The sequence below is a fragment of the Mytilus galloprovincialis genome, chromosome 10 (assembly GCF_965363235.1).
Source record: "Mytilus galloprovincialis chromosome 10, xbMytGall1.hap1.1, whole genome shotgun sequence".
Lineage (NCBI taxonomy): Eukaryota > Metazoa > Mollusca > Bivalvia > Mytilida > Mytilidae > Mytilus > Mytilus galloprovincialis.
In genome coordinates, this window is record NC_134847.1 from 78,625,512 (window position 1) to 78,636,034 (window position 10,523).

Here is a 10,523-nt window from a genome sequence, read left to right on the forward strand (position 1 = left end):
GATCCTTCTTATGACAAATGCATTGGAAATCGTTGCAAAGGAGGAGAAGTGTGTGAACGTCTAAAGAACGGAAGGCTATTTTGCGTAAAAGATAGTAAGTATAACATATAAACCTGTCGATCTGCTATCGCCTTATTTCTGTATTCCTACCAAAGTATCGTGAATATATCATGACATGCATGCGTATTATTCAATCTTCATATTTTATATTTTCATATCCATGTTCCATAAGTTGATACAGTAAAAAAGGAGGAACGAAAGACACAAGACAGTCAAACTCATAGATTGAAAACAAAGTGATAACGCCATGGCCAAAAATAAAAAGACAAACAGACAAACAATAGTACAGAAGACACAACATAGAAAACTAAAGACTAAGCAACATGAACCCCACTAAAACTTGGGCTGATCTCAGGTTCTCCGGAAGGGTAAGCACCCTTCGTATTGCTTATGATATCACATATCCAGTAAATAGTCTAATTCGGTAGGTCACATTCGTGACAAGGGAAGGGTATTGTAGTTACGACATAAGGAACATATCCGATATCATCTATGAAACGGTTATTCCATAACGGTCAACCAACTCGTGATTAGAATTATCAAGTAAAATGGATTTCCTCTCTCTGAATTTACCTTTGTGTCTTCGCTAATAATGTTGTTAATCTTGTTCAAATCATACCCTTTGAAAGCTGTTAAAAGGAATATTACAATGGCTAAATAACTAGTCTGACTTATTGCGCATTTGAACGTTTAGATTGAGATTGGAAGTGTAATGATATCGTATGTTTACATTTAATCAATTAAACCGGAACAATTTGTTTTAAATAAGTCTTGTATCCAATTTATTGATGCTGTGTCAAATTAATATGGCTTCTACTCACCAGTTAAATGTAAGGGATACGGTTTTGTTTGTTAAAATGTGACAATGTGCTGTCACCTTAATTTAAGGGCAAAAGAGAAAGATCAAAAGTATAACTAATCGTCCTTCCCCTTTGAAAATATCACCATCACGGTTTTGAGACATGAGCAGACATTATCAGTGACATCACAATTGAAACAGAAAAAGAAAACTGTTTGGATATACGTACCTGCAGTTACAGATATCACATTTACCCCATACAAAATACTATTTCGAATTGTTCGCTGCACTCACTCGTCAAAAATATTAATTTTGTTTGAAAGTCAATTTCTTCTCTTCAGGAGTTACAACACACTTGAATGTTTTCCAAATGAAGATACAAACACCATAAATCACATCTAAAATGTTAACCGATACATGAGGAATTAATAATTTTGCAGGTTGTGAAAACTATAAGGTAACGAATGTTGCGTATGGTAAGAATACACAAGCAGACGACGAGCACAGTGGTCATCCTTCTTCTAATGTTGTCGATGATGACAATACTACATACGTACATACAAATACCCGAGATACGCCGTATTGGTTAGTAGACCTCGGGGATAGTCATGTTATTTAAAAAATCGATCTCCTCAATACAAATTTTGAAGGTAAGTTTTTAATCTTAACATTCTGTAAAATAATCGTTCTGTCTGTGTGGTCGTCACTTGGTGTGTCCCAATAAAAATGTATTTTCCTCATATATAGTGAAAACTTTAATGTGTGAACCAATATATCAAAGTTAAGGGTCACCATAAATCATTGTCAAAACAAATATGAACTCAGCGAAATTATCGAAATAAAAATAACATTAAAGGAGAAAAGTTCTATCGACTTTAAATTCGAGATTCGAGGTACAAGCTGAAAAAAATATAAGGTATAATGTATGCTATATAGATGATATTCTCATTCTCTCACTAAATAATTTTAAAAATGGTGACTTTGTTGAATCCATCTATCCCATAGAACTTGAGATAACTATAGATGTTAACCTATCAAGAGGTTTAAAAATACAGACTTTCAAACAAACAATAACCTACAAAACAAGCAGAAAATAATTTTGGTGAACATATTTGCGTTTCGATATCACAAACTAGTCAAAACATTTACTAAATTTTATGATCGGTATAAGGACATCATTCGTAAATATAGCTCAACATGCAGACTTCTTATACGTTCAGGTATACAATGTCAGTATTCACCTCAGAGGCTAACAAAACCTTTAAATAGACTTATTAAGAAGGGATATAGTTACGATACTGTTGTCATGTCATTAAAGATTGCATATTTTGGCGTTAATATTGATTCACTTATAGGTTTTTTTGCATTGGAACTAAACACATTTATCTAAAAACCAGTTGTTGGCATGACACGGGTTATGTTCCTCTCATATATGTTATGATGGTATGATACTAAACCCCTAACGGGAAGGATTTTGCCTGATATTCATATGATGAAGACATAATCTTTCCATCAGTTTAATTGAAGTCTGGAGCTGGCATGTCAGTTAACTTCAAGTAGTCTGTTGTCATTTCTGTATTATTGTCATTTTGTTTATTTTCTTTGGTTACATCTTCTGATATTAGAATCGGACTTCTCTTGAACTGAATTTCAATGTGTGTATTGTTATGCGTTTACTTTTTCTTCATTGGCTAGAGGTAAAGGGGAAGGGTTGAGATATCATGATAATGTTTAACCCCGCCATTCCAAGTCAGGAGCCTCTAGCCTTTGGTAGTCTTGTATTATTTTTAATTTTAGTTTCTGGTGTACAATTTGGAGTTTAGTATGGCGTTCATTATCACTGAACTAGTATATATTTGTTTAGGGGCCAGCTGAAGGACGCCTCCGGTTGCGGGAATTTCTCTCTGCATTGAAGACCTGTTGATGACCTTCTGCTGTTTTATGTTCTATGGTCGAGTTGTTGTCTCTTTGACACATTCCCCATTTTCATTCTCAAATTTATATAAACCCACTTGGAAGGCGGTATGATTCTTTAGCTGCCTAAAAAATATTTATTGAAAAAACTTAATATTTAAGAAAATCACTATTGCCCCAAATGCGAAACTAAACTTCTAACTGTGCAATGATACCTTATACCTACATAAGTAAGACAACGAGTGTCATGTGTAGGAGGATCTGCTGAACATTAGGGAGCATATGAGATCACCCCAATATTTTGGTGGGGTTCGTGTTGCTTATACTACAGTTTTTTTTATATCAAATGTATATTGTGTTTTGTGTACTATTGTGTGCCTGCTTTTTTTTCATTTTGAGCCATGGCGTTTTTAGTTTATTTTCGATGTATTAGTTTGACTGTCCCTCTGGTATCTTTCCCGCCTTCATTTGTTGTTTATTGTGGTTAAATATCAAGTCAATATTTAATTATTATCCTGTAAAACTAATTATATCCAGCTTTAAAAGTCAGGACAGACAAACGTACTTTGAATAAAATTAATAATATATGTTACTAAACTTTTCTTACCATTTTATTTATGATATACATACTTGTCAACAACAAAACAAAACGATATAAGGCAATTCATTTTCCATATATAATGAAATTTGATACACTATATTGAGTTAACTAGTTGTCCTTTTGGTTTTATTTTAATAGAGTGTTATTTTATTAGTAAAACCACTGATTTAAGGCAAAAACGTGAATTTTCACCCAAAAATTCAAAAATCGACAGAAGTACTTTTACTGCTTAAAATTTTGAATGTTCGTGCAGATATTTGAATACTTTAAAATTCTCATCTTCGAAATTACTTGCCGACTTTTGTTATCATTTTCCGCAAAATTTTGACCCCTCGATATTTTCTAATTTTCCAATTTGGACATATTCTTTTAATCATATGCATTTGCTTTGTGAATGAATGTTTTTCATTGGAGTTTATTCTTTAGTTTTCTATGTTGTGTCATGTGTACTATTGTTTGTCTGTTTGTCTTTTTCATTTTTAGCCATGGCGTTGTCAGTTTATTTTCGATTTATGAGTTTGACTGTCCCTTTGGTATCATTCGTCCCTCTTTTGACAGCTTTTACTATGTAATATATAATGCTCCTCCATTGAAAATCTATAGAAAGAACTATATACACTTAACCTAACTATGCAGCAAGCTCTGTTCGCTTCTCTTTTAAGTAAAAAAACAAAACATGTTATTGGCAAGATTTGTGCCACCATTTGTGGCGCTATTTTATTTCTACTTTAATTTCAAATTTATTTACAACAACTATAATGATAAGCGAAGGTGGGGACCAAACATTTACCCCTTCACAGAAACATAAACATAAAGTTTATAAAAGAAACAGATATAAAATAAACATTATAACTATATAAAACTAAAAAGTTATATTCTACTAAAGATGTAATAGCTTAACAAAGTAACATAATGTCATGAGTCTTCTAAATACAATGCTTTCATAAACTTTCTCAAACTTCTCCCCAGTATTATGAGTTTAAAAGGAGGTTTTTGGGGACGAGGTGGAAAATCAATAAAATGAAAATTAATTGATTAATCCTTTGATCAAAATTTTCAAGTAGTTCAAGATCATCAAGAAATGCGTGCGCATCAAACTTATCAATATTCATGAGCAGTTAATTTAGACAATAGCCGAAACAACATCGGGTTGGACATTACACAGATGCTCTGTTCTTCGTATAAGGTGGCACGGTAGTATTTCCTGGCCCATAAGGGATAATGATAGCCTTTTGGCTCACCTGGCCCGAAGGGCCAAGTGAGCTTTTCCCATCACTTTGCTTCCGTCGTCTGTCGTCGTTAACTTTTACAAAAATCTTCTCCTCTGAAACTACTGGGCCAAATTAAACAAACTTGGCCACAATCATCATTGGGGTATCTAGTTTTAAAAATGTGTCCGGTGACCCGGCCAACCAACCACGATGGCCGCCATGGCTAAAAATAAAACATAGGGGTAAAATGCAGTTTTTGGCTTATAATTCAAAAACCAAAGCATTTAGAGCAAATCTGACATGGGGATAAAATTGTTTATCAGGTGAAGATCTATCTGCCCTGAAATTTTCAGATGAATCGGACAACCCGTTGTTGGGTTGCTGCCCCTGAATCAGCAATTTTAATGAAATTTTGCTGTTTTTGGTTATTATCTTGAATATTATTATAGATACAGATAAACTGTAAACAGCAATAATGTTCAGCAAAGTAAGATATACAAATAAGTCAATTTGACCGAAATGGTCAGTTGACCCCCTTAGGAGTTATTGCCCTTTATAGTCAATTTTTTAACCATTTTTCGTAAATCTTGGTTATCATTTACAAAAATCTGCTCCTCTGAAACTACTGGGCCAAATTAATCCAAACTTGGCCCCAATCATCTTTGAGATATCAAGTTTAAAAAATGTGTCTGGTAACCCGTCCATCAAATCAAGATGGCCGCTACGGCTAAAAATAGATCATAGGGGTAAAATGCAGTTTTTGGCTTATAACTCAAAAACCAAAGCATTTAGAGCAGATCTGACATGGGGTTAAATTGTTTATCAGGCCAAGATCTATCTGCCCTGGAATTTCAGATGAATCGGACAACCCGTTGTTGGGTTGCTGCCCCTGAATTGGTAATTTTAAGGAAATTTTGCAGTTTTTACTTATTATCTTGAATATTATTATAGATAGAGATAAACTGTAAACACGATAATGTTCAGCAAAGTAAGATTTACAAATAAGTCAACATGACCAAAATGGTCAGTTGACCCATTAAGAAGTTATTGGCCTTTATAGTCAATTTTTAACAATTTTCGTAAATTTTTGTAAATTTTTAGAATATATTTTCTACTGTAATTACTGGGCCAAGTTCATTATAGATAGAGATAATTGTAGCAAGAAAAATGTCCAGTAAAGTAAGATCATAAAACACATCATGATCACCAAAACACAATTTTGTCATGAATTTATCTGTGTCCATTGCTTAATATGCACATAGACCAAGGTGAGCGACACAGGCTCTTCAGAGCCTCTAGTTAGAATTTTCACCTCTTTCAAACACTGCTAAAAATTGTACATTCACAGTTAACTGAAGTACTTTCATTTTACTATTCAGAAATGAATTTGAATGTGTATCATGACCGTTTACTTGTTTAGCTATTTTGAAAACCTAAGGCCACCCACTAGTGCTTTTAGGTCTTTTATCATTCAGTGAATACACAATTAAAAAAAATCTCAAAAATTCCTTTTCATCTGTATGTAAAGTTATTTTATATTATTCTACACCTGATTCATCCCTCAGCTTGGGAAAGTATGTTCAGTTGATACTGTATTTTTGTCCAATCACACCGTTCAGATACTTTGACTTAGGTAGGGTACACAAAAGAGCAACCTAAATTCTGGAATGCAAATACTACCGTGCCACATTAACCAAGACATTACAAACTTGAAATCAGTCATAACACCTATCATGCATAGACTTCTTAAGCTTACTATGGACCATATTACAATAAAGAATACTAGTCTACACTTACTTCTTACAAACAAAAAGTGAAAAATTACACCCCTACCCCAGCTGGCAGATTTTCACATTTTTCCATCTCACCATTTTTACTTTAGGAGTGAACAAAACCCAAATAGATGATGTTTCAAATCATCACAGAGGTGAAACATGGTGATTCAACAGGAATTATTGAATTGCCAACTCTATTTATAGTTAATCTGACTGAAATAAACAGTTTATGCATTAAATCATGCAAATTGATATTAAAGTCCATTCCACATTTTACAGCATGCCTTATATTACTTAAAGCATTTCCAGATTATGAAGGCAACACATCAAGACTCTTTAGATGGTAGTTAGCTATTATTCTCAAATCTTTTTGACAATAAATGTACTACATTGTAGAATACATATCTAAGTTGATTGTTTGTATATTTATGTATGCATAAAGTTAAATTATGTCCTCTTACATATTCAGTTTACCTTTATTGTGCTTTTCATTGTCAGAAAATCAAAACAACAAGTAAAAGTTGCAGGGAAAATGAATAAACTATTAAATCTTGCTGACATACAATCATAATTACATTCTTTGTCAAAAAAAAATGAACTGAACTACAAATTAAACCTGACGAAAACTAGTATTGCTGTACTTGTGTGGAAAAAAATATAAAAATTATGCAGTCATCTATTTCGGTGAAAATAAAAGGACTTACAGGCAACTTAAATACGTCGCGTCTCAAATTCCAGTGATTGCACATGTGTCTAGCAGTGCACAAAGTTAAAGCGAGCATTTATAATTAAAAAAATTGCAAGTTAATTAAAAATAATGAAGTTCGACTTTCGAGGTGAATTTTTACATTATTACCAACAGATCAAACAAAATTTGCTGAGTCATCAATTTTCACTCTCAGGGGTGGAATTTAAGGGCTATTTTTTTTTTATTATAGTTGCCCTAAATTAACTTTTTATTGATAAACAGACAAACTGCATAGGTGAAAAAGAATCCATTATTGATTTATTGTAAACATATATATCCCCCTTAAGGTGGCACGATAGTATTTCCTTGCCCATAAGGGATAATGATAGCCTTTTTAGAATTTTCACCACTTTCTAACACTGCTAAAAATTCTACATTCACAGTTAACTAAAGTACTTTCATTTTACTATTTAGAAATGAATTTTGAAAAACCGAAGGCCACTAGTGCTTTTAGGTCTTTTATCATGCAGTGAATACACAATTTAAAAAATTTCTCAAAAATTCATTTAAATCTGTATGTAAAATTATTTCATATTTTCTACACCGGATTCATCCCTCAGTTTGGGCAAGTGTGTTCAGTTGATACTGTATGTTTTGTCCAATCACACCGTTCAGATATATTGACTAAGGTAGGGTGCACAAAAGAGCAACCTAAATTCTGGAATGCAAGTACTACCGTGCCACCATAAATGTGTTATTTATTTTATTCATAACCCTATTTTATGATAAATTGTAGTTCAAACTTGTGTATCGTGTCTGTTGTTGACTAAAAAAAATTGAGAATGGAACTGGAAAAGGTGTAAAATCGACGACAACCCGACAATAGAGCAGACAATATATATATATATAGTTAATACAACTCGTCTAAACATCAACCCAACAATGTTAGATCTGTAAATTTGCTTTCGCAAATTTTTTGTTCTTCCCTCGCCGGGATTCGAACCCATGCTATTGAGATATCGTGACACCAAATCGCCTGCACTGTAGCCGTCTCGCTAGACCACACGACCACCTGGGCTTCATTAAAATGAAGCTTTCGGTGGCCGGGTGTTACCTTTCCACGTCAGTTTTAATCTAGCGTCGTACTACAGTACATGATATATAAGGCATGGAGTATATATATCCACGGTTGGTGTACTTTTTAAACTTATAAACAGAAATAGAAACTTATTGCGATGTGTGAATTTACTGCAATGTGTTTCCTTTTTTTTATTATGTGTAGGATATAGACTACATGATCTTGACATCAGTGTTGGCAACGCTATGTATAACATGACTGTATGTGCTCATTACGATGGACCAGGCACAGACGGCGAACATCTGGTATTTAACGTGGAAGGGAAAGCATTTGGTCGTTACGTCAAGCTGAATATCGTAGGCACTGGACAATTGCAGTTTGCAGAAGTTAAAGTGTTTTGTTATCTCAAAGAGGCAACTGTTTGTTAAATTGTTTTGATTTAGAAACTGTTTTCTTTGATACGAGTTTTGTTCAAAAATATCTGTTTGCCAGTTAACTTTTAAAATACAAGTTGTGTATGACGAAACAATCAAAAAATTGTTATTTAAAAGATGCACAATATACCAGTTACCAACTTATTATTTTAAATTGCAATTGCAAAACCAAATACTTAAAAGTCATGAAACTAAATTATGTTTGATATAGCTAATAGGTTTATTGCAGACGGTAAGATCTGTGATTTTACGGAGTAAGCATATCTTGATATGGGTTCATTGCCCGTAATGTGATACTATATTTTTATAAGTAGCAATTGTAACCATCAAACATACGACAAAAATAACACAGAAAAGAAATCTTTATCTAAATAGATGTATAAAATATGATCGCAGTGAAATGCATGTACTCCAGATTCTTATAACGAATACAAGGTAGATGCATTATATTAACCCACATAACTCAGATTACGACTACAAGATAAATGTTCTCTTTCCAGTTAAAAGTGTTGATCAGGACTGTAGGGTAGAAGCAATATGTTCGACCATTTAAATTGGGAACACGACTACAATGTATTGGTTCTCTGTCCACTCATAACGTGTTTATAATAACAGTATGGTAGAAGCAATAAATCCGCTTATTTGATTTGTCATCACGACTTGAAATGTACAGGTTCTTTCTCTACTCACAAAGTGTTGATCAAGACTGTATAATAGAAGAAATATGGCCGCCCATTTAATTGTAATCACGATTTCAAGATCGATGTAATATGAATTATAAGTTTGAAGGATTGAGGGTAGTATTGGTACGGTTCGATTAGTGAGACATCAAACATTTATGGCTCACTCTACCAATATAGATGAACTTTTTTTCTTAAAATATAATAATCGTAGATATAAGGCGGCTCAAGTTACGCTTTAGAACGTAAAGCGGCAATCATGGTAATTTGAATAGCGGGTGTACAAGTTGATCCGATAAGACGGTGTCTTCCCGATTGTCCCACTTTTTGAAATTACAGGTAAAAAAGTAACGAAATTTTGTGGGACAATCGGGAATATGTTTATGGGACAGTTGGGAACTTTAAATGTGGGACAATTGGGAATTGTTTTGAGTTGTTAATTTGTGTGTCATTTGGTATCTGGTGGAGAATTGTCTCATTGGCAATCATACCACATCATTTTTTTTTATTGAAGTCTGATTCTTCTGTATATAGTTGGTTACGAGTCTTGTCGACAAAGACAAAAGGAATATTGGTAAAATAATCTTTAATAGTGATTATTTAAAAGACAAAACTGGTCAAAATCTAGACAACAGCTTCGTTATCAATAAAGAACGTTGTTGGTTCAGGTGATTTTTTAACAGTCTAATCAATAGCGCAAAGAATGTTGTTAACATGTCCTCTGAAATCCCTAGTAACATTGCAAAGGCACTAGTAGAAACATTTCTCCATCAATAATTTCATATTTAGATGCTGGAACATATTAATTGACTGTTAGATATACTGTTCCCTGATAGAGGGTAGAATGTAAATGAGTTTATAATTGCATGCATTATTTATTTATTTATTTAAAAACTTTACGAAAAAAATGTTATTAAAATTATGGTATTGACATTTGTTTTATAAATATTAAACGTAACATTGTAGATATATTTCATAAATCAGAGATAAAATATTGGTTTTATATTAAAAGTGTTTTTATCTGATGACTTTTTTTATATACTTTTGTAAAATTAATATTTTATACTTTTCTAAAATTAATATTTTGTACTTTTATGAAATTAATATTTTGTACTTTTATAAAATTGATATTTTATACTTTTATAAAATTAATATTTTATGTGCAATAATTAATTCTTGTTTTTTTTTGCAAAACAAACAACAGTTACCGTGTTTATCTAAGAACATTTTACTTCATAAAATAATGTGGGACAATCAGAACTTTTTATGTGGGACAATCAGAA

General features: G+C 32.7%; 1 long non-coding RNA gene across 1 annotated transcript; it reads left to right on the top strand.

Moving 5' to 3' along the window:
- On the top strand, positions 1–9,697 carry LOC143048472 (uncharacterized). The gene is made up of 3 exons (XR_012969851.1): positions 1–94; positions 1,300–1,509; positions 8,331–9,697. It is a non-coding gene; the product is annotated as an uncharacterized LOC143048472 (long non-coding RNA).
- The last annotated feature ends 826 nt before the right edge of the window (positions 9,698–10,523 follow it).